Here is a 23,803-nt window from a genome sequence, read left to right on the forward strand (position 1 = left end):
ATCCATCCCACCTTATTGACTAGTTTTACTTTGCTTGCAACCAAATCATATTTTCAATATCTGATTTTAATGAGCACACTTTTCTAGGAACAATCCCTTTTTGTTCCTGAGGTAGCAACCTGAGAAGACAGGGATCACTTGAATTTCTTCTGGCCTGGACAAGAGTGTACTGAAACTCACCCCAGAGAGAGAGTGCTGGAAATTGTCAGGCATTGTCAAATCAGTCAAGAAAATAAACTTGCTCTATACCTGGTTTGGCACTGGCAATTGATGCACATTGGAGCTAGAAAATACAAAGCATTTTATATAATCAAAATCGATCAGTTCCCACAGCCTGGGGATAGTCTCTTCAAATGTTAGAACAAACAAAGAGATACTGAATTTCTAGCAAAGAGAAACTTTGGTCTCAAGGCAAAACATATGCAGAACTATCTTCAGAAAGCTAGGTTTAGAAGCCATACATGCATGAAAGCTATGCATGTTCTGGGTTCATAAACTTGAAAAGGAGTGCTAAAATCAACAATGTATGAGGCCAATGATAAAAGCAAGAAATTCAGTTAGCAGGCTACTGCAGCAATCCAGATTAAAATTTTCAAGGAAATGAGCTAAGTTATTAATAGTAGCAAAGAAGATAGAAAGAAGGGAATGGGTAAAGAGAAAAGTTGGTGTAGGGTGACCAGCCATCCAGGTTTGTGTGAAACTGAGGAGTTGCCCAAGATGTAAGACTTTCAGTTCTAAAACTGGGATGTTCCTGAGCAATTGCCCAGTTTTGATGAAATTGAGGGGTTTCCAGGTATGCAGGGCTAGAACTGGGAAAATCCTAGGCAAAAGGGTCAAGTTGGTCATCTGATTCAACCTTCCTCCATTTTCCTATAATGACACAGCTGCTTCCTGCCTTGGCCTCCCTGCAGAAGCTTTTCCCGCTGCCAATGATTTGAGCTTATCCCTCTAAAACACTCAGTTACATCTGGAAAGCCTCAGACAATTCTATTCTAAATGTCATGAGAACATCTTGAGATGAGCCAGAGATGGAAAAACACATTATGTGAGTAAACAATGATACGCATTATAACTGCTTTCTACCTAAGTCAGTGAAAACCAGAAGACAAGGGTCTGACATCTTTGAAATGCTGAATAAAAATAAAAGAAAATCTAGAATTCCACCCCCACCAAAGTATCCTTCAAAACTGAAGATAAAATATATTTTCAGGTAAATAAAAACTGAAGGGCCACCAGAATGGGTCACCAGATGAGCAACACGACAGAATATGATAAAGAAAATTCTTCGGCCTGAAAGAGAGTGATACAAGATAAAAATTTAGAGGAATCAAAGGAAAGAAGAGCACAAAATATTAAAAACATGTATATAAATAAAAATAGCTATTTTCCATGCTTCTTAATTTATCTTAAAGAGGACTTATTTACAGGAATAGTAATAATAATGTACTATGATTCGTCTAGTTTCTACTCAGAATTGAAAAAGCTGGAAAAAGTTTCATTTTCACTCTTACAATAAACACTTTAAAAACAGATAATCTGCAAATTCAAATTTTTTTCTCAAGCCCAACAAGATAATTGAGGTTACAAAGCAAACAAGAAACCTGAAATCTAAGGGAAAAAATGGGCTCCTGGGATAGAGGGGACACAGACAGCTGCCTACCTGGATCCCACACAACCCAAGAAAAGAATTCAAGCAAAACTTAAATTACCAAGAAACATATTCGAGCTCACAGGATATTATAGGGCCTTTGGGAGAAACAGATGCAGTAGTTGGACCATCTATTTGAAGTCTCTGATCAGTAGATCTCCTGAGAGTCAGGAGATTGGGGGCAAGAAGAGAACCCTGGGAAACCCCTCCCTGGGCGGGTGCAGGTCTGGAAAAGGGGTACGTCAGTCATCATGAGAAAACCAGAAAGTCCTGCCCGATGCTTCGCCCCCATCTCCCACCCTGAACAAAAACTTCCAGCCCCTGGGAGACGGGCATCAAATTCTGTCGCCCTTAGACCACGGGTGAGAACTCACTGCCCCCAGAGCAATAGGACAATAACCTTACGATGGAGGAAAGGCAAGGAGACATGCTGAGCTCAGACTGTTAGAGATTCTTGACCACTAGGAGAGAGACAGGGTCATGGAGGAGACCTTGTCCCTGATGCCCAGAATCTTGGCATCTGCCTAAGACTTAGATCAAACGCAGTAACACAGGACACACACACCCTGCCCAGCACAGTCAAACCAGCAAAAGCTGAGTGGTCAGTAAGAGTGCTCTAATTCTGGGAGTGAGGCAAGAACACGGAGAGAGACTCTCTCTGATTCAAAGAGAGGACCTGAAGCCAAAGGTAAAGAGGACAGAGAAAACCTCCTTAATACACCAGCTCTCAGCTGAGCCACGAGGTAGAGCTAAAAGCATCTGAAGGAATTCAGAGACAAAACCGAAATCGAGATCAAAACCTCCATACCAAAACCCAGTCAAAACACAAGGCACGCCTATTTCCATCCATAATACTATTTGTGTCATCTCTAGTATTCTATACAATATGTCAACTTTTAGTCAAAAATTATGCGCCAAAGAAGCCACAGAGAAAACTTTGTTTAAATACACACACACACACACACACACAGGAGAAGACTCCCCTGGTGGCACAGTGGATAAGAATCCACCTGCCCGTGCAGAGGACACAGATTCCATATCTAGTCTGGGAAGATTCCACATACCTGACTTCCTCCACCACTTTGGGGATCCCAGAGCTTTTTATATCAAGGTAGGTAAAATGGACAGGGAGCAGGAAAAGAAGAAAAAAGTCTTCTAAAACCCCTCCTCTAAGACCAAAGTTTGCTCCCTGGATCCTGATGGAAAGTAAAGGTAAAGGTATAGAAGTTGGCAAAATTTGGATAAAAGCACATAAAATAGGCATACATAAATGGGCTTCAAATACGATGGCTACAGCTCTTGTTAAATTATATTGTGGGATAGACAAGGCATGTAAATTGCCAACTGGAGAAGGAAATGGCAAGCCATTCCCATAACCTTGCCTGGAAAATCCCATGGACAGGGGAACCCCGTGGGCTACAGTTCATGGGGTCACAAGAGTCAGACATGACTGAGGGACCAAACCTACCTACCTAACCTAAAGAAATAATAACTGAACGTACTAACCAATAGAGTTATCTGATTTATAAAAAATAATTAAAAACTGGGAACTAAAGTGGAAGGACTAAGAAAAATAGAGTAGTGATACTGCTTTGGTTTAATTTGTAAACTCAGAATGATCTTCGTTGAATGCCTTATACAAACCTTTGAAGACATAATGAATTAAACTCTAACATTATAGAACGTGAGTGAGTGAAGTTGCTCAGTCTGACTCTGCAACTCCTCCATCCATGGGATTTTCCAGGCAAGAGTACTGGAGTGGGTTGCCATTTCCTTCTCCAAAGGATCTTCCTGACCCAGGGGTCGAACCCCGGTCTCCTGCACTGTAGGCAGACACTTTACCATCTGAGCCACCAGGGAAGCCCCGTTATAAAACATAGGACTTTGTAAAATAAATTTCAATTTAATTAAAAATCTTGTCACTGGCTTTAATATCTTTAGGTGACAAAACTGTTCTTTGGAAAACTAAAAACAACTATCTTTGTCTTGCAAATGTCTAAAACCCAGAAATATAAACACAGGCCACAAAGACCTGAATTAGATCAAGAAGGCAAGACTTCAAAAGAAAGGGAATAAAAGTGGCAGTTTTAAATCCAAACCGCTGAAAATGCTCCCTCAGCCAAACCTAAAAGATAGTAAGCCTTAAACATCTAAGCAAGCAACCGTAGTGTATTCCAATTGATTGTAGTCAGTTTATACTGTAACACCTGATTCTCAGCTAAGCTTTTAGGTAAAGCCACGAGATCTCTAGTTTGCCTGTTTATGTCTGTGTACACATTATACATGAGCTATCTCTACTTCTAAAAAGTACTGGTCAATTTCAGCTTCTTCAGCATCAGTGTTTGGGGCATAGACTTGCATCATTGTGATGTTGAATGGTTTGTGTTGGAAACGAACTGAGATCATTCTCGTTCATTTTTGAGATGGCACCCAAGCACTGCATTTAGGACCCTTTCGTTGACTATAAGGGCTACTCCATTTCTTCTAAGAGATTCTTGCCCACAGTAGTAGATATAATGCTCATCTGAATTAAATTTGCCCATTCCAGTCCATTTTAGTTCACTGATTCCTAAGATGTAGACGTTCACTCTTGCCATCTCCTGTTTGACCACATCCAATTTGCCTTGATTCATGGACCTAACATTCCAGGCTCCTATGCAATATTGTTCTTACAGCATCGGACTTTACTCTCCCCACCAGTCACATCCACACTGAGCGTCCTTTCTGCTTAGGCCTGGCAGCTTCATTCTTTCTGGAGCTGTTAGTAATTGCCCTCCGCTCTTCCCCAGTAGCACAGTGGACTCCTTCCACCCTCGGGGCGGCGTCTTCCGGTGTCATGTCTTTTTGCTTTTTAATACTGTTCATGGAGTTTTTGTGTTCTCACGGCAAGAACACTGGAGTGGTTTGCCATTCCCTCCTCCAGTGGACCACGTTCTGTCAAAACTCTTCACTGTGACCTGTCCACCTTGGCCACAGCGTGGCTCATAGCTTCATTGACTTATGCAAACCCCATCACCACGACAAGGTATTGGCAATATTAAAGAAAGTGTTTGGTATCACCTGAGATGTCCTTTATTAAAAAAAAATAAGTTTTAAAAAATTATCACTGGTGTTTATGGTCACTGATCTATGAAATGCTAATGTAAAGACATTTCAGATTGCATGCTTTTGGCTTTTCTAAGAGTCATGGTCTTCAGAGTTGTGGATTCTTATTTCAAACAGGAAGTTAAACATTGGGAATAATACAGCAACATTCCAATGTACAATAAGAAATAAAATGTATATCTTCAGTAAAGAAAATATAAAAAATGTAATTACTTTTTATTTTAAAAAAAAAAGAAAGAATGAGCTGGTTGATTTTATTTGGTTGAGAACTGAGAGACACGGTAGATAGAGGAAGTAATTAGAGATTGTGGAAAGAAACCCTGAGGAAAAAGTTTTATGCATAGCCAGGATTAACTCAATTTAGATTAAAGTTAACTAAATAGAGTTTGTTAAAAGAGCTAGTGCAGGACTGGAATTTGATTGATCTCTGTTAGCAGTGCTCCTTTTGATAACAGATTTTCTGAGGTTCTGTGCCCTTAAAAGATCTATATTTTTTTTTAATGGTTTTTGTGACTTTGGTTAAATGAATAGGTATTGTTTCAGTGACTTATGATCCTATTGTGTTTTAAAGCCGTTATGATATTTCTAACAAACTTTCCAAATATAAAAATCAAACTAAAGTTCTTTTTGCCTCCAGCTGACACTGGGATGGATGCTTCAAAGAAACATCTCTGAGACAGCTCAGAGAGAAAAGGTAAACTAAGTTTACTTGGTATTTTCAATTCCAAGAACATTGTCAAGTGATTGAAGGTGAACTTTAGGTTGTAATATATGAAAAAAATTTATATGAAATCCCTGACATCTGATATGTCCTGATATAATGTTGCCAGTCACAACTCTAGTGATTATACCAAAATGTTATATATCGCAGAAATATCCAAGTTTCCTACTTGAATTGTACTCAAATCTTTAACCACGATATTTTGCGTTTTGTCCTTTATAGACTCTCATAATTTTACATTTCTCTAACAACATGAAGATTTTCAAGAAGACTCATTGAAAAGAACTTTTAAACAAATGTGTTTCTGATAGCCTTCACACCACTGAATTGGGCAACAAATTATAAACTCTAAAGGAAACCTGATTACTTCATGCAGATCAACAGGAATCCATTACATGGCACTGAATGAACTGATCAATATGATTTATAACTTTGATTTTAGAAAGCGTACTAACTTGAATCTGCTTTCCAGTAAACCTGTTTCTCTTATGCTGTGACCACAGCAAGTTGGTAAAGTATGTGTTTGTAAACAAAGGTATAACATTTCTCTGTTTCTCTCTGCCTGATCCTGCCAAGATTTGCCTTCTCCAGCTGGCTCGCCTATGGACCTGACAGTTATTGCAACTGGATTACAACTAATTATACTAAAAATTTCTTTAATTTGCTCTTTGCTCCCAAACTGTTATGTCTCTGTCTCTCTGCTTCACTATGACTTTATAGATGTTACTAGCTACATTACTTATATCAATTTTATAAGGTCGTTGTCTGTGACAGTGTGTAAGCAGACCTCCAAATGTAATGGTGACCAGGTGACTTGAAAAAGTTGATCAAAAAAATAGTTTTGAATGCCATCAATAATTATAATAGTGTAATTCTAGGTATGGGAAGAAGCAATAAGGGAAATATCTCCTGGATCCTAATAGGTTAGAAGATAAAAGATACAGAGAATCTATACTTATGTATCAATGGATCTAATTTGAAAATTAACAACTGGAGTGACATATCAGTGAGAACTTCTGCCTGATCTGGGATGATCCTCCCAGCACCATGGGGCAAGAAAAATGGTAATGAAATGTCTCCCAAATATGGTCAAATTTCTTACATGGGGAGGGACTGTGAAATGAAATGTCTCCTTTCATATCAATAAACAAAAATGTAACAGCCATCAGAAAATTTCAGCCTCCAAATGTTAATTTCTGAGCCTAGGGGGCCCCCAATAGGGAGAGCAATACCTTGCATCTTCCTGGGCATAGAAGAGCACTGAATTCCTTACCGTGATATGTCTATAATGTTCAAACCGGCTGCCTCTCTGCTACAAACTTCTTATAACCTGACTCCCTCCCCCACCTCCTCGGAGCAGTTCCTCAGAGCTACCTGAGATGCTGCATCCCACATCTGAAGTCCTAAAAATCCCCACCAAATAAAACCACTCTCTACTGTTAAGTTGTGACTATTTTTTTTAGTCAACAGTTACAGCGATTTTGCAAGACTGTCGTTTTTCATGACATTAAACATATACCCACTCTCCATGACCCAACAATTCCTAGGAATATACCCAAGAGAAATGAGTGCAAATATCTTTACAAAAGACTTTTATGAGAATGTATCTTACAGAGATGGTAATAATAGCCCAAGGCAGAGAACAACCCAAATGTTCATCAAGAGTAGAATGGGTCAATAACTCATGAAAGTCATGCAATGCAGTGACAATGCAGCAAGACACGAAATCAGTGAAATGTGGCTACAGGCAACCACTGGAGTCTCACAATTAAAATTTTAGTGAAAGAAATCACACAGGAAAGAAAACCTATGACATGATTCCATGTATATATAAGTAAAAGTTCAACATCCAGCAAAATTAATTCCTGGTGGTAAATTCCAGGTAGAGGTAAGCTTTGTGGATGAGGGTAGGCTGAGGACTAGGAGCAGGCTTGGGGGCTGCTGATAAGGAAACCAAGCAGAACGCTGCTGGGTTTCTGGGCACGGAAGCCTTTCAAACAGCTGCTGATCAGAGCATGGGGTGATGCAGAGACAAGTGAGGAGCCGCTAAGAAACAACAGTGCAGCCTCGGGGCAGAGTGCTGGTTCCTCCTCAGGGGAGATACTTAACAGTACCTTTGAGCTCTTCTGCAGAACCAGAAACCCCAACAACAGAAGTTGTTAGCTACTTGATGAGTCGTTCTTAATCCCAGAGAAGATCACAGTTTGATAGCCTTGAGAACCAGAGATGCTCCTCAGGAGACCAGCCAAACTAAAGGTGGGCAGGCCCTGCACACACCCTGATCCTTAGCAGCAAGCCCATCTTTGAACTCTTGCTGTGAGACTTCTCCCCAAATCCTCCTGGGTGGGACACACAGTTTTGAGAGGCACAAGTCCACTGTGTCCCCCTTTGCCTGGTAAAGCAGTAACGCTGCTCTGTTTTCAGTTCCGTTCAGTTCAGTCGCTCAGTTGTGTCCAACTCTTTGCAACCCCATGGACTGCAGCACGCCAGGCCTCCCTGTCCATCATCTATTCCCAGAGTTTACTCAAACTCATGTCCATTGAGTCAGTGATGCCATCTAACCATCTCACCCTCTGTCATCCCCTTCTCCTCCTGCCTTCAATTTTTCCCAGCATCAGGGTCTTTTGCAATGAGTCAGTTCTTCACATCAAGTGGCCAAAGTATTGCAGTTTCAGCTTCAGCATCAGTCCTTCCAATGAACATTCAGGACTGATTTCCTTTTAGGATGGACTGGTTGGATCTCCTTGCAGTCCAAGAGACTCTCAAGAGTCTTCTCCAACACCGCAGTTCAAAAGTTAGTTGGTTCTATTTTACTTTACTGAAACTCCTGTCTCTGAGATCTGATTCTGCAGAGAGGCTAGTTTCTGGCATCAATAATTTCTTGATCTGTGTAATAATTACCACATCGTGACAACTCCTTACACTGTACACTTAAGATCTGTGTACTTCCCTGAATGTATGATAGAATTCAAAGCATGTATATATTTAAAATAATAAAAATTAAATAGAGCAAAGTAAAGCATATTGAATTCCAAACTTGGGTAAAATTAATGACTGTAAGATTGGCAATTCTGTTGTCAGTACAATCCGACTTTTTCCTGGAAACAGCACTCCGCACTGGGTACATGAGTGTGGCGGGGGCTCCATCAGCAGCCCTGTGGAGCTTCAAGTTCAGCTCAGGTGACAGGAGCCTCTGAGTGAGTGGTGCCCAGCAGGAGGCTTCCCTTCGCCCTTTTCTAGCGTTCCCTCCCTGTTAATTTTGTGCTCCCTTCCTGCTGAGAGGTCTCTGGTATTAACAACAAATAAACGGGCAGCTGTAGGCGACACAAACGGATGACTTAGGTAATCCCTTTGTGGCAAGCCATCTAATTTCTTATTCATTCTTGTCCTTTTTATTTCAGGAGAAGGCAGAGGGCACTGCCCAGAATCCCACCACTAATGAATACTGTTTGCTGTTTATCTGCCAATAATGGAGGAGATTAGTTTTCCTAGCGTGTATGGTGATTATAACTACACCTATGCTCCTTTGCACACATTTCTATGTGCATTATTTCACTTAAATCTTCACAATAATTATGACAAAGAGGGGGAAACATTATTATCTCCCTTTTAACCAAGAGGAAACCAAAGTTCAGATAAATTTTGCAAAATTAACACTTTATTTGAATTAAGGAAAGGTGAAGCTTTCTTTTTAAAAACAATGTGTATTATGGTAAAAGTCACATGATATAAAACATACTATTTTAACCATATTTGACTGTACAGTTTGGGGGCACTAAGGACATTCACATTTTTGTGCAATTCTCACCATCATCCATCTCCTGAATTTTTCACTTTGCTAAACTGAAACTCTGTCCCCATTAAACACTAACTCCCCAGCCTCCCAAACCAACATCCACCTTGGCCCTGGTGTCTACAGATATATTTTCTGACACTATGAATTTGACTATTCTAGGTATCTCATGTAAATCAAATCGAACAGTATTTGTCTGCACCTAATATATATTGGCATGTATCTTTAAGGTTAACTTAATGCATGTCCTACAAACAGATGGTATGATTTCCTAAGTCAGAAAAAGAAAACAAATATTGTATATCGAGAATATATGAGAAAATATCGAGAAAAATACTACAGATGAACCTGTTTGCAGGGAAGCAGAGACAGACATAGAGAACCGATGTGTGGACACCAAGGAGGTAAGGGTTGTGGGTGGGGTGGATCGATAGATTGGGTCTGACATATGCACATACCGTGTACGGGATAGATAGCTTGTGAGAACCGATTGTATGGCGCGGCGGGAAAGTGCAGCTTTAATATCAAGTTTGGGGACATTCATTAGAAAGGGCATACAAATGAAATAGAGTGATTAAGATAATCCTAAAATGCGTTCCCATCTAGAGCCCAACTCTTCTCAAATCATCATCATAATCCATGTGTTCCTACCAGATATTTTCCTTGGGAACACAGATTTTCTTGTATGCCCAGAAGTTGTCTTTCTAACTTCCTCTATGCCCTACACATCTATTCTGCAAGTTTTAATGTTTACTCTTTCTTGTGTATGATAGGCAATACTATTAATAAAAAAAGTCACACATCATCAACCATGGATTTCTTCAAGAATCTCATAAAGCATTTGGTTGCAGCTTTGCAAGAAAATGTAGAATGGGTTTACCCTTCCAATGGAAATATTTGCTTTGCAAGTAGCAAATTTATGCTCCACGGCTTTCTTCTGTTCCTTTTTTAGGTAGATGAGAACTTTTCACCTTTAAATCATAGTGAAAATTTAAAGAGACAGCAACATAGGGTTTTTCAGTAATGTCCACAGCTCAGTTGATGTCATAACAAATAACCAACTGTGATCAAGTTTTGGTCATGTACACAGGCAAGGATAACTATGTCATGATTGTAGTCTGATTGACAACCATTTGAAGATGCTTTTCAGAGTGAAGGAATGAAGATTCACATCTTATAGTAGATGAAATGTGATGTCACGTATCTAGTAATGCAGAATCAACTCAGCTCTACTATTCTAGTCTCCTTTCAATACACTGTATGCCTTATTCCAGTAAGGATGTTTATCTCCTTCCATTTCATCACTATAGTTAGAATTCTTTTAAAATTCTTATTGTTTATATATTAATATTTCCTTATATTATAGATATATATATTTAACTCTTTGGACATGAGAATTTGGTGTTCCTTAAAATACATTATAAAATCTAAGAATTTGGATTATTTTAAGTCTTTGTGAAACCATGCAAGTCAGATTTGGGACTTGAACTCATGATCTCTTCACTAAGATCACACACCTGGTCTCAGGACTCAATGAGACTTCAGGACCAGGTTTTTTATGACTCATTGCAGGAAGAAATCAGTGAGAGACAAAGTGATAGTTAAGTGGATTTATTCAGAGAGATATACATTCCATAGACAGAATGTGATCCCTCTCAAAAGGTGAGAATGGCCTTGGGAGAAACACATTCCATAGAAAGGAACATGGGCCATCTCAGAAGGCAAGAGGCTCCACAATACAATATGGCCAGTTTTCTTTTCTTGTTTTAATTGGAGGATAATTGCTTTATAACATTGTATTGGTTTCTGCCATTAAAAAAAAAAACACGAATCAGTCATAATTATACATAAAACTGCTCCCTCTTGAGTCTCCCTCCCTTCTCCAAGCCCACCCTTCGAGATCATCAGTAAAGGAAAAACAAACATCTTTATGTTAACTAATAAATATGAAATCCAGAAAAGTAGTACTAATGAACCTATTTACAGGGAGGAAATGGAGATATAGATGTTGCATGGTTAGTCTTTTTCAGCTGGGTAATTTCATAGGCTAACAAGCGCTGTTTATTCCAACTATGTTGGAAAAGGGGTGAAGATTTCCAAGAATCAGGCCACTGCCCACTTTTCAGCCTTTTATGGTCAGCCTTAGAACTGTCATGGTACTGGTGGTGTGTCATTGAGCAGTTAATGTGTGCAATGAACACACAATGAAACTCAGGGTCCACTGAAAGTCAAACCCTCTGCTTTCTTGGACCTAGTTGATTCTAGCCAGTTTTTTGTCATGTCCTTGGGGTATATTATTCTTCTAAAGGTTGTGTCCTGCCCCCTTCCCTCCTGTTTCAGTTGGACATGATTATTTGGTGTTCCTTAAAATATATTCTAGCATCTAAGGATTTTAATATTTTGTGAATAAAATAAGATTTGAATAAATTGAGATGAATGTCCAATACAATAGATGCTGCACTTTCCCTCACCATAACCTGGTGTCAGCGGCTGACTCAGAGGATGGCAGACTAAGGCCTTAAAATAACCATCTTATCTGGGTCTGGATGCCAGGCTCTTTTATAGAAGAGATTGAGGGGAAGGGAGGAAACAAAGTAGAAAGGCCGTTAATCTTGGAAATATCTCCTAGAATGGCAAGTCTGGGGCAGGGGATGTGTAACTTCTTCCTTCCTGCCATCTATAGGTAGACAGGGTTCTGAACAAAGGCACTTTAACACTGAGGTAGAGGGGCAGGTTTCTCTAAGGCAAGCCATTATGCATGATTATAATAGCAAAAGCAACAGAAAGCAAGTCAAAGAAACAGTTCCGAAGAGGAGTCAGAAATGATGTTTCCCTCCAATACACAGAGGTGGAACAGGGGCAGGATAACATCAGGAAACTCTGCCATGAGGAAAGGCAAAGATGGGGGACAGAGAGCCTGCACTGGCTGATGGCAATTCTGCAATCTGGCCCCACTTACCTCTGGATGCACATTTATTGGGTCCTAACTCAACAATCAGGGAGGGAGTCCCTTGACCAGTGTTTCTCAGGGCTTTCCCGTTCAGTCTGTTTTCTGCCCCTTGAAGTTTGGGAGACTAAGGATTATTATGCTTTGAATAATCACAAATATTTTTGTATCAAACTCTTGATTTTTATAAAACTCTAAAACAGTCAACACTTTTACTCTTTGTTTGCTCACAGTCACATCATGCCATAAACCACTGCTCTCAGATTCCTTAAATTTTATTGCTTTCTTACCCCTATCTTACCTCCATAACTGCTAGCTTATGAGTAAAATGAGGGCTTCCCTAGTGGCTCAGCTGGTAAAGAATCTTCCTGCAATGCGGGAGACCTGGGTTTGATCCCTGGGTTGGGAAGATCCCCTGGAGAAGGGAACGACTACCCACTCCAGTATTCTGATGTGGACAATCCCATGGATTCAGAAGGACTGATGCTGAAGCTGAAACTCCAATACTATGGCCACCTGATGTGAAGAACTGACTCCTTGGAAAAGACCCTGATGCTGGGAAAGATTGAAGGCAGAAGGAGAAGGGGACAACAGAGGATGAGATGGTTGGATGGCATCACCAACTTGATGAACATGAGTTTGAGCAAGCTCCGGAGTAGGTGATGGACAGGGAGGCCTGGTCTGCTGCAGTCCATGGGGTCACAAAGAGTCGGACAGGACTGAGTGACTTTCACTTTCATACCTTTACCTAGCTCCTCTGGCTTGACTTAAAAGTGAGTACCTTTCTGCTCTTGTGCTGAGTTATTTTAACTGGCTGGCTGTGTTAAATTTATTGAAAACAGCCTTCTTAAATGATGTATCTTATGCACTGGTGTCTAGAATGAGTCACCATTTCAATCCTAACAAGGTCTTGAATTTCTGGACTCTATTTCTTTTCATTTCCACTTACATCCCTGCCTTTTCTATTTTAAAAGAAAACCTCAATACTTTCTTGAAATTAGTTGCCAAAGGTAATCAACACCACCACCTCTGTCACTAGGCTTTACCAAGTGTTTTGCCCTGGGGTAGCATGGACCCCCATCTTTCTAGGCTCAGTTCAGTTCAATCCAGGTGCTCAGTAGTGTCCGACTCTGCGACCCCATGAACTGCAGCACTCCAGGCCTCCCTGTCCATTACCAATGCCTGAAGTCCACCCAAACCCATGTCCATTGTGTCGGTGATGCCATCCAACCATCTCATCCTCTGTCGTCCCCTTCTCCTCCTGTCCTCAATCTTTCCCAGCATCAGGGTTTTTTCCAATGAGTCAGCTCTTTGCATCAGGTGGCCAAAATGTTGGAGTTTCAGCTTCAACATCAGTCCTTCCAATGAACACTCCTTTAGGATGGACTGGTTGGATCTCCTTGCAGTCCAAGGGACTCTCAAGAGTCTTTTCCAACACCACAGTTCAAAAGCATCCATTCTTCAGCGCTCAGCTTTCTTTACAGTCCAACTCTCACATATATACATGACCACTGGAAAAACCATAGCCTTGACTACACGGATCTTTGTTGACAAAATAATGTCTCTGCTTTTTAATATGCTGTCTAGGTTGGTCATAACGTTCCTTCCAAGGAGCAAGCATCTTTTAATTTCATGGCTGCAATCACCATCTGCAGTGATTTTGGAGCCCAAAAAAATAAAGTCTGCCACTGTTTCCACTATTTCCCCATCTATTTGCCATGAAGTGATGGGACTGGATGCCATGATCTTAGTTTTCTGAATGTTGAGCTTTAAGCCAACTTTTTCACTCTCCTCTTTCACTTTCATCAAGAGGCACTTTAGTTCTTCTTCACTTTCTGCCATAAGGGTGGTGGTGTCTGCATTTCTGAGGTTATTGATATTTCTCCCGGCAATCTTGATTCCAGCTTGTGCTTCCTCTAGTCCAGCATTTCTCATGATGTACTCTGCATAGAAGTTAAATAAGCAGGGTGACAATATACAGCCTTGATGTACTCCTTTTCCTATTTGGAACCAGTCTGTTGTTCCATGTCCAGTTCTAACTGTTGCTTCCTGACCTGCATACAGGTTTCTCAAGAGGCAGGTCAGGTGGTCTGGTATTCCCATCTCTTTCAGAATTTTCCACAGTTTATTGTGATCCACACAGTCAAAGGCTTTGGCATAGTTAATAAAGCAGAAATAGATGTTTTTCTGGAAGTCTCTTGCTTTTTCGATGATCCAGTGGATGTTGGCAATTTGATCTCTGGTTCCTCTGCCTTTTCTAAAACCAGCTTGAACATCTGGAAGCTAAAGTTTCATGTATTGCTGAAGCCTGGCTTGGAGAATTTTGAGCATTACTTTACTAGCATCAACTACACCGCTGTGTTAAAAGTACCTTTTTCCCTTTGTTTACTTATTGAAACATGTATTCAAATTGTTATTACCACAGTTTTTATGAGAGTGGAACCATTATCCACATTAATATAATTATGCAGAAAGAGGCCAATTAATACATAAAATTGTGCTTTTGAATTTTGTAAATTCATAATGCAAAAAGCCCTGAAAATTTTTCTTTGTTTAAATTATGTCTCAGGAAGCAATCAAATAAAGTTGAAATTTTGTAAATTTCATTTTCATGATTAACCTTGACTACCTAGTTTTTAATAGAATTTCTGGTTTTTCTTGAATGCAATTGATGTGATTGAATACAATTTATCCTTTGAATATAATAACGCAGTATACATTATTTTTTAAAAGACCCTAAACCTTCAGAAGGATCTAATCCTTAGGAAAAATAGGGAATACAGGTGATTTTAGCTCCTCTCCCAGATTCTTCCACATGTGCTTACATAAGCATTTGAAAGCAATTAAAGCTGTTAGATGCTCCTGTTTTGTTGCCTTTGGCAGAAAGAATGAGTAAGCTTACAAAATGCTATCTAGGGAAGTGTTTGTTGAAACTTGAACTTGATGTAAAGAAGCTGCAGCGTGGGCTTGTTGGTCGATAAAAATACTCCTCATTTCCAAAATTCAAATAAAGCTACACTTCTGGATAACACTTCAGAAATAGCACGTGGAGTGAAGCCTGGTCAGGGCGGGCTTGAGTTCATTCATTCTCTCCCTCGCTCACTCATCGTGGGGGTAACCACAATCTCTACGTTTCCTGAATCACTTTATGAATCATTTCTAGTCTGAATCATTTCGTTCACTAAGCACAGCTGTGATATTGATACTGATGATTTTTTTCTTTTAAAATAAGTTAAAATATATTAAATTTTGCAAAGGCAGGTTTTGCTTGAATGAGGTTTCCTGGTTACATACCTGTACGTCGCTGAAGGAGAGCAGTACTCTTAAGGAACTGCTGTGTTCAGGGGCAGAGTTGAGACTGGTGTGAGTCCTGTGGGGGAAGCCAGATCTCATACAGAAGAAAATCAGCTGAAATGACGACACCGGTTCTCCATACAATTAAGAAGAGACATCCTCACAACTGTTGGAATTAAGTACTATGGTTTTTTGATACCATCGAGAAAAACACAGTTGTACCTTACCATCTGTTGAGAAAACACAAATAAATACGCTTATTGGCAAACAACTGACAGAACTCGGTAGTCACCTGAACAGTCATGCCCTGTGTAACCTGACGCACGAATTTGTTGACTCCAGCACATACATCCACTGTTTAAAAAAAAAAAAAAAGCCAAGTCTAGTGTCTGTATCAGGTGCAGGGCCTCTGAGTCCCCTGAACTTCTGTTAAGCTAACTAATACCTCCTGAGCTTTCCTGGTGGCTCAGATGGTAAAGAATCTGCCAGTAATGCAGGAGATCCAGGTTCAATTCGAGAAGGGAATGGCAACCCACTCCAGTACTCTTGCCTGGAAAATCCCATGGACGGAGGATCCTGGTAGGCTACAGTCCATGGGGTCGCAGAGTCGGACACAACTGAGCGACTTCACTTTCACTTTTCAATGCGCATTTAAAAGTTATCAAACTTTTTGTTATTAAAACTCATGTGATGTGCATTATAGATTTTACTGAACTTTCCATCTATTTTCTCTCAGATCAGCAATTTAAAATGAAATTACTCCTCAAAGTAGACTGGAATTTTTTTTTCTAATATTTGGTAGAATATAAAATATTCTCAAAGTGCTGTACCTTCTCAATTCCCATGATACCTACTATGGCATATCTGGGTCTTCATATTCCCTGAGGCAGAGTCTGTATGCACTCTGCATCTACAAACAGTCCCCATAACTATTTGTCATCCTTTACGTAATCTACATTTATTAGGCAACAGATATGCATTGTGCTCAGTACTTTGCTAACCAGTAAGGAACCCAAAGTGTAAGACTGACAGATAAAAAGTCAAGGCTGAATCACAAGTTTTACAATAATTACAGACAGTTTCATAAACTGCTATTGTGGGTGCTTTTTCAACTCACTTGTTTTGTTACAGTCTCTGCTTCAACTTTTCTTCTTCAGTTCTGCTAACTTCAAGGCAGCCTGGATGCATATTCCCAGAAGAGCCAGAAGTAGCAACCACAACTTTGAAAATTTTAAAAAATCCCTTTATTAAAAAAAAAATAGTTGCACTTTAATATGAAAATAGTTTCTGAAAGATGTGCCTTGTTTATCCTATGGCTTTAGAAATAACTTTACCCCATACCATGAATCATCAGAGGCACATATACTCCAGCTTGAGAAGCTTTAAAGGTGATCTACAAAAGGAGAACTGCCATGAATATTTTATCAGAAGAGTTAGAACTCAAAAGAGAAGGAGGAAGTTAATCTTCCATAGCTACATTAGGACTGGAGCATCAAGGGTACCCCCTTAACAGTTTGGGGGCAGAGGCGGGAAATATATTGATCCAAGAAAGAGCAGAGGTACAAAGGAAAAGTCACAAGGACACTCTGCTGGGACCATTTAGATTTAAGTGTCCTCTTTTGAGTTTATATTCTGACCTTGGGAAAGTCTCAGCCTTTCTTAGTGTACTATTCTCCCTCTGCTAGAGTAATTGTACCATCTCTACCATCTTCTATAGTTTTTCCATCCTATGATTTAAAAATGCCCTGAATTCTTGTCACTTTACAGCACTCCACTTTGAATTAATGAACACAGTAGAGTGGCAAAGATCCCTAAATGCCAAGCTCGCCACCAAAAATAGCTTCAGTAATGTAATTTTAAAATGTTTCGACTGCCTGCAATTTTGAGGCTGCCACAAAAGGAAGAAACGAACCTTTATTGAGCTACTACAATGTGCCAGTCATCGCATACTCCACAATAGGAAAGAAATGGCTGAACTTTGCTCCTTACAATCTATTTAGAACCAAAGTGGAATTACAGAAGAAACATTCCAAAACTGGGTAACAGCAATGGAAAAAAACCAAATCTTGAAATTTAAAGTGATAGCAAACATGAGAAAGAATTAATGTTAGAAGTCTTTTGGAGAAGGCGAATTTTTCACCTGAATTTTGGGGAAAATGATAACTAAGTAATAAAAAGAAGGAAGGGAAAGGAGATGTTGGAAAAGTAACAAAAGTGCACTTGAATTTGCAGCATAAGAATTTTTAATTAAGTAGTAGGATGAAGAAATTGGCAACATGGAGGCCATAGTTTAGCTCCTTAAGTGAGTCCACATGGAGTAAATAACACTCTCTAGTCAGAGGACATGGAGAAGGCAATGGCACCCCACTCCAGTACTCTTGCCTGGAGAATCCCATGGATGGAGGAGCCTGGTAGGCTGCAGTCCACGGGGTCGCTAGGAGTCGAACACGACCTGAGAGACTTCACTTTCCCTTTTCACCTTCATGCATTGGAGAAGGAAATGGCAACCCACTCCAGTATTTTTGCCTGGAGAATCCCAGGGACGGGGAGCTTGGTGGGCTGCCGTCTACGGGGTCGCACAGAGTCGGACACAACTGAAGCGACTCGGCAGTCAGAGGACGTAAATCTATATTGAAAATCGACAAAAAAACCCCCATAAGTTCAAGCCAAGGACCAGAAAAGCTACAAAGTACAACACCAGCTCCTAAGATCTCTCTGATTTAGCAGAAGACTCAAAGCACCCAGACCTTGAAAGCTAATAAAACTAAACTTTACAAGAAATCAAGACATCAAAAGAAGACCTGTCTTGATATTTTATGAGACATTTCCAAATGAAGACTTTGAGTAATGAGACCACAACTCAGAAAAGAGAGAGATCACTAAGCCAGCACCATGAGATTAAAAAAGAAGTGGAGAGTGTGATGTCTGACCACCAGGAGCTTATAATTTTCAAGCGTCTACTTCACCAACACTTAGAACGGCTCCGCCCCTCCCTTCCCCCTCATTACCCTTGTATTCCTATTTTCTGTTGACTGAGTGATGACGGCATTGCCATTTACATCAGCAGTGAGCACCTATTCTCATCTTCTGCTAAAACACTGGGTTTAAAAACATACAAAGGAGCAGCAGGAGACTTGAAAAAGACCAGCTTTATATATATATGTATAATTTTTTTCTTTTTTTCTTCTGTGAAAGTCTAAAAACGGAAATCAGGATAGAATCTGGGGAAGAGAAGGAGGGTGTAAGAGTCACTATTTTCATCTTTAATGCACTAGGCAAGACTGAATTGTCTTTATCTGTATGTGAGCAAAGGGATACAGTTTTTCTTTCAAGTTCCCAGGGGCAGCAAGGATCATTGCCAGGGTTGGATTTTCAAGTGGAGAAAGATGATTCCTAAGCTTATTTTGAAGCTGTCTACCTGAACATGGATTGTATTATTTAGGCAGGGAGGAAACTTGGAGATCCGAAGCTATTCTTTCTTCTTTTTCTATGTGAATCCCAAAGGTATGAAATGTTGTGTTCAAAATCACAAACTAGATGAAGATTAGCTTTGGGTGACACTTGAGTTTTCAGTGCTTAATACTTTGCTATTTCAATAAAATCACGTGACAGATCTTTTTCCTTGAAATTTATTTCTAATTATTTTACAATATTGTAGTGGTTTTGCCATACATTGACATGAATCTGCCATAGGTGTACATGTGTTCCCCATTCTGCCTCCAATTAAAATAAATAAATGTATATTAAAAAAATTATTTCTAGGCAAGATTTTGATCTCACCCAAATGACTGATGTTTACAATCAACAGGTCTTGGTTTGGCCTTGACTTAAGACAGAGTATAATGCTCAGATGAATATACCATATTTATTGCCTGCCAAATTGTCCCTTCCTTTACATGACCTCTGATTTTTAATGTTTATTTTTCAGTGTAATTTGGACTTTATCATAAAATAGTGGATATAGAAAATCTGGAAAATATGTCAGACTAGAAAGAAAAAAGTTTTATCTCATCACTCCTGTTAACTATACTTGAACAACATTTCCATATATGTTTTAACTATTAGTATAAATGGCCTTGAAATAGTTTAAGAAGTAGGAACAGCTTCCTTTATGAATACGTTTCAGTTCAGTTCAGCCCAGTTGTGTCCGACTCTTCGCGACCCCATGGACTGCAGCACGCCAGGCCTCCCTGTCCATCACCAACTCCCGTAGCTTACTCAAACTCACTTCCATGGAGTCGGTGATGCCATCCAACCATCTCATCCTCTGTCATCCCCTTCTCCTGCCCTCAATCTTTCCCAGCTTCAGGGTATTTTGCATCAGATGGCCAAAGTATTGGAGCTTCAGCTTGAACATCAGTCCTTCCAATGAACACCCAGCACTGATCTCCTTTAGGATGGACTGGTTGGATCTCCTTGCAGTCTGAGGGACTCTCAAGAGTCTTCTCCAACACCACAGTTCACAAGCATCCATTTGAGAGAGAGAATAGGACGGCAGAGGAGCAGGTGGATGTGGAGGACATCTCTCTCCGTGGATACATCAGGAACACACCTTCAGACACAGAACTGCAGGCAGCAGCAGCTGAGAGCAGACAGGAGTCCCTGACCAGGAAAAAGAAAATAAGGTACCACACAAAACTCGGTTGGATGAAGGAGCTAGGGGGGAAAAAAGCAGTATTTCTAGGACTACATCCGCCCTCAGCAGGTGGGGGAACTGAAGCAGGGGTCCGATCCCTACATCAGGGCAATTGTCTGAGTCAGAGGAGAAACATTTAAGGCTGAGAGTGAAACAGCTCATCTGTGGCCGCCTAAATGGAAGGAAAATCAGACAATCCTTGCAGCAGCCATACATACCCTGGACAGGAATGCAGGTCTCCTAGAAGGGGCAGCAGCTGGGAGCTGGAGTTTAGGGATTGTGGAGCAGTCCCAGGGCGAGGGCTATGGAAAAAGGCTGGCCAAACAGGCCTTCTGATCCCCAGCTACAAGAAGCTCGAAAAAAGACTCTGATAGGAACATAACTCCTGTGGTGGAGGGAGTCCATGTCCCTGCAAGCCAAGCAGCTGGGCCACCTTCACGCTCAACCCTCAAGGGGCAGGGCGGCCACAGGCAGAAGAAGTCTTGCAGGGTCCCTTTGGTCATGTCCAGCTCTTTGTGACCCTGTGGATTGTGGCCTGCCAGGCTTCTCTGTCAGGGAGGGGGTTTCTCCAGGTAAGAACACTGGAGCATATTGGCCAATACTGTTGCCATACCCTTCTAGAGCAGTATATTTCCTGCTGCCCTAGCTGCCAACTCCCCTGAATACCTGGTGCTGCCACAACCCCTGTGACCCAGGCAGCTGCATCACCTCCACACCTGGCCCTCACTGGGGCAGATCCAAGTCCTCCAGGGCAGCCTCAGAAGCAAACCCCAGTGAACAACCCACACGCAGAAGTGGAAATAAAACCACAACTGAAACCCAGGGGCAGTATGACTAAAAAGAAGAGGCAGAGAAATACTATACAAATGAAGGAACAAACTAGAAACACAGAAGTCCAAATAAATGAAGAGGAAACAGAAAAACTCCCTGAAAAAGAATTCAGAATAATGATAGTAAAGATGACCAAAGACCTTGAAAACAAAATGGAGAAATGTAAGAATCAGTTAATAAAGACCTAGAAGAATTAAAGAATAAACATATAGAGACAAACAACACAATTACAGAAATTAAAAATACTCTAGAAGGAATCAATAGCAGGATAGCTGAAGCAGAAGAATGAATCAGTGAGCTGGAAGATAAACTGGTGGAAGTAATTTCTGAAGAGAAGAATAAAGTAAAAAGAATGAAGAGAACTGAGGACAGTCTCAGAGACCTCTGGGATAATATAAAACACACCAACATTTGAATTATAGGGCGTCCCAGAAGAAGAAGAGAAAAAGAAATGGTATGAGAACATTTTTGAAGAGATTATAGTTTTAAATTTCCTTAACATGGAAAAGGAAATAGTCGATCAAGTCCAAGAGGCACAAGAAGTCCCAAACAAGATAAACCCAAGGAAAAATATGCCAAGACACATACTAAACAAACTGACAAAGACTAAACACAAAGAAAGAATATTAAAAGCAGCAAGGGAGAAGCAACAAGTAACATACAAGCGAAACCCCATACCTTTAACAGCTGATCTTTCAGCAGAAACTCTGCAGGCCAGAAGGGAATGGCAGGATATATTTAAAGCACTGAAAGGGAAAAACCTACAACCAAGATTACTGTACCCAGCAAGGATGTCGTTCAAATTTATGGAGAAATCAAAAGTTTTTCAGACAAGCTAAAGTTAAGAGAATTCAGTACCACCAAACCAGCTTTATAACAACTTTATATAGTCAGAGCTTTATATATAACAGCTTTATATAGTCAAGAAATACAAGCGAAGAAGAAAGATCTACAAAATCAACCCCAAATAATTAAGAAAATGGCAATAGGAACATATATATCAACAATTACTTTAAATGTAAATGGATTAAATGCTCCAACCAAAAGACACAGACTGGAGAATGGATATAAAACCAAGACCCACATATATGCTGTCTACAAGAAACCAAATAAAGACCTAAAGACACATATAGACTGAAAGTGAGACGATGGAAAAATACATTCCATGCAAATGGGAAGCAAAAGAAAGCTGGAGTAGCATCCTCATATCAGACAAAACAGACCTTAAAATAAAAAATATTACAAGAGATAAGGAAGGACACTACATAATGATCAAGGGATCAATCCAAGAGGAAGACATAACAATTTTAAACATCTATGCATCCAACATAGGAGCACCTCAATACATAAGACAAACACTAACAGACATAAAAGGAGAAACTGACAGTAACACAATAATAGTAGGAGACTTTAACACCCCACTCACACCAATGGACAGATCATCAAAACAGAAAATTAATAAAGAAACACAAGTCTCAAATGATACATTAGATGAGATGGATCTCATTTATATCTTCAGGACATTCCATCCAATGCAGAAGAATACACCTTCTCATCAAGTGCACATGGAACATTCTCCAGGATAGACCACATCTTGGGTTGCAAATCAAACCTCAGTAAGTTTAAGAAAATTGAAATCATATCAAGCATCTTCTCCAACCACAACACTATGAGACTAGATATCAATTACAAGAAAAAAAAAATGTAAGATACACAAACACATGGAGACTAAACAACACGTTTCTAAATAACCAGCAGGTTCCTGAGGAAATCAAAAGGGAAATCAAAAAATTTCTAGAAACAAATGACAGTGAAAACATGACAACTCAAAACCCATGGGATGCAGCAAAAGCAGTTCTAAGAGGGAAGTTTAAAGCAATACAATCCTACCTCAAGAAACAAGAAAAGCATCTAGTAGACAACCTAACTTTACACCTAAAACAACTGTAAAAACAAGAACAACAAAAAACCAAAATTAATAGAAGGAAAGATGATAAAGATCTGAGCAAAAATAAATTAAAAAGAAATGAAAGAAACAATAGTAAGGATAAATAAAATTAAAAGCTGGTTCTTTGAGAAGATAAAATTGACAAACGTTTAGCCAGACTCATCAAGAAAAAAAGAGAGAAGAATCAAATCAATAAAATTAGAAATAAAAAAAGGAGAGGTTACAACAGACAATGCAGAAATACAAAGGATTATAAGAGACTATTACGAACAATGGCAATAAAATAGATAACTTGGAAGAAATGGACAGATTCTTAGAAAAATTCAATCTTCCAAGACTGAACCAGAGAGAAATAGAAATTATGAACAACCCAATTACAAGCACTGAAATTGAAGCTGTGATAAAAAATCCCCCCCAAAACAAAAGCCCAGAGCTAGATGGCTTCACGGGAGAATTCTATCAAACATCTAGAGAAGCGCTAATGCTTATCCTTCTAAAACTCTTTAAAAAAATTGCAGAGGAAGGAACACTTCCAAACTCATTCTATGAGGCTATCATCACCCTGATACCAAAACCAGACAAAGATAACACACAAAAAAGAAAAATACAGGCCAATATCACTGATGAACATAGATGCAAAAATCCTCAACAAAATTTTAGCAAATAGAATTCAGCAACATATCAAAAAGCTCAAACACCACGATCAAGTTGGGTTTATTCCAGGAATGCAAGGATTCTTCAATATATGTAAATCAATCAATGTGATACACCACATTAACAAACTGAAAGATAGAAAACCATTTGATAATCTAAATAGATGCAGAAAAGGCCTTTGACAAAATTCAGCACCCACTTATGATTAAAACTCTCAAAAAATGGT

The 23,803-nt window shown here is 39.7% G+C and overlaps 1 long non-coding RNA gene across 2 annotated transcripts; it reads right to left on the reverse strand.

The window, feature by feature from the left end:
* Positions 1 to 12,088: 12,088 nt before the first annotated feature.
* LOC122445526 lies at positions 12,089 to 16,751 on the reverse strand. Of its 2 annotated transcripts, XR_006270552.1 has the most exons (4): positions 16,626 to 16,751; positions 15,736 to 15,738; positions 15,509 to 15,584; positions 12,089 to 12,325 (listed from the first exon to the last, which is right to left on the reverse strand). It is a non-coding gene; the product is annotated as an uncharacterized LOC122445526 (long non-coding RNA). The 2 variants fall into 2 exon arrangements; XR_006270553.1 differs by lacking the exon at positions 12,089 to 12,325 and adding an exon at positions 14,447 to 14,497 and having other exon boundaries at positions 15,509 to 15,738; positions 16,626 to 16,719.
* Positions 16,752 to 23,803: the final 7,052 nt, after the last annotated feature.

Source organism: Cervus canadensis, chromosome 7 (genome assembly GCF_019320065.1).
Source record: "Cervus canadensis isolate Bull #8, Minnesota chromosome 7, ASM1932006v1, whole genome shotgun sequence".
Taxonomy (NCBI): Eukaryota; Metazoa; Chordata; class Mammalia; order Artiodactyla; family Cervidae; genus Cervus; species Cervus canadensis.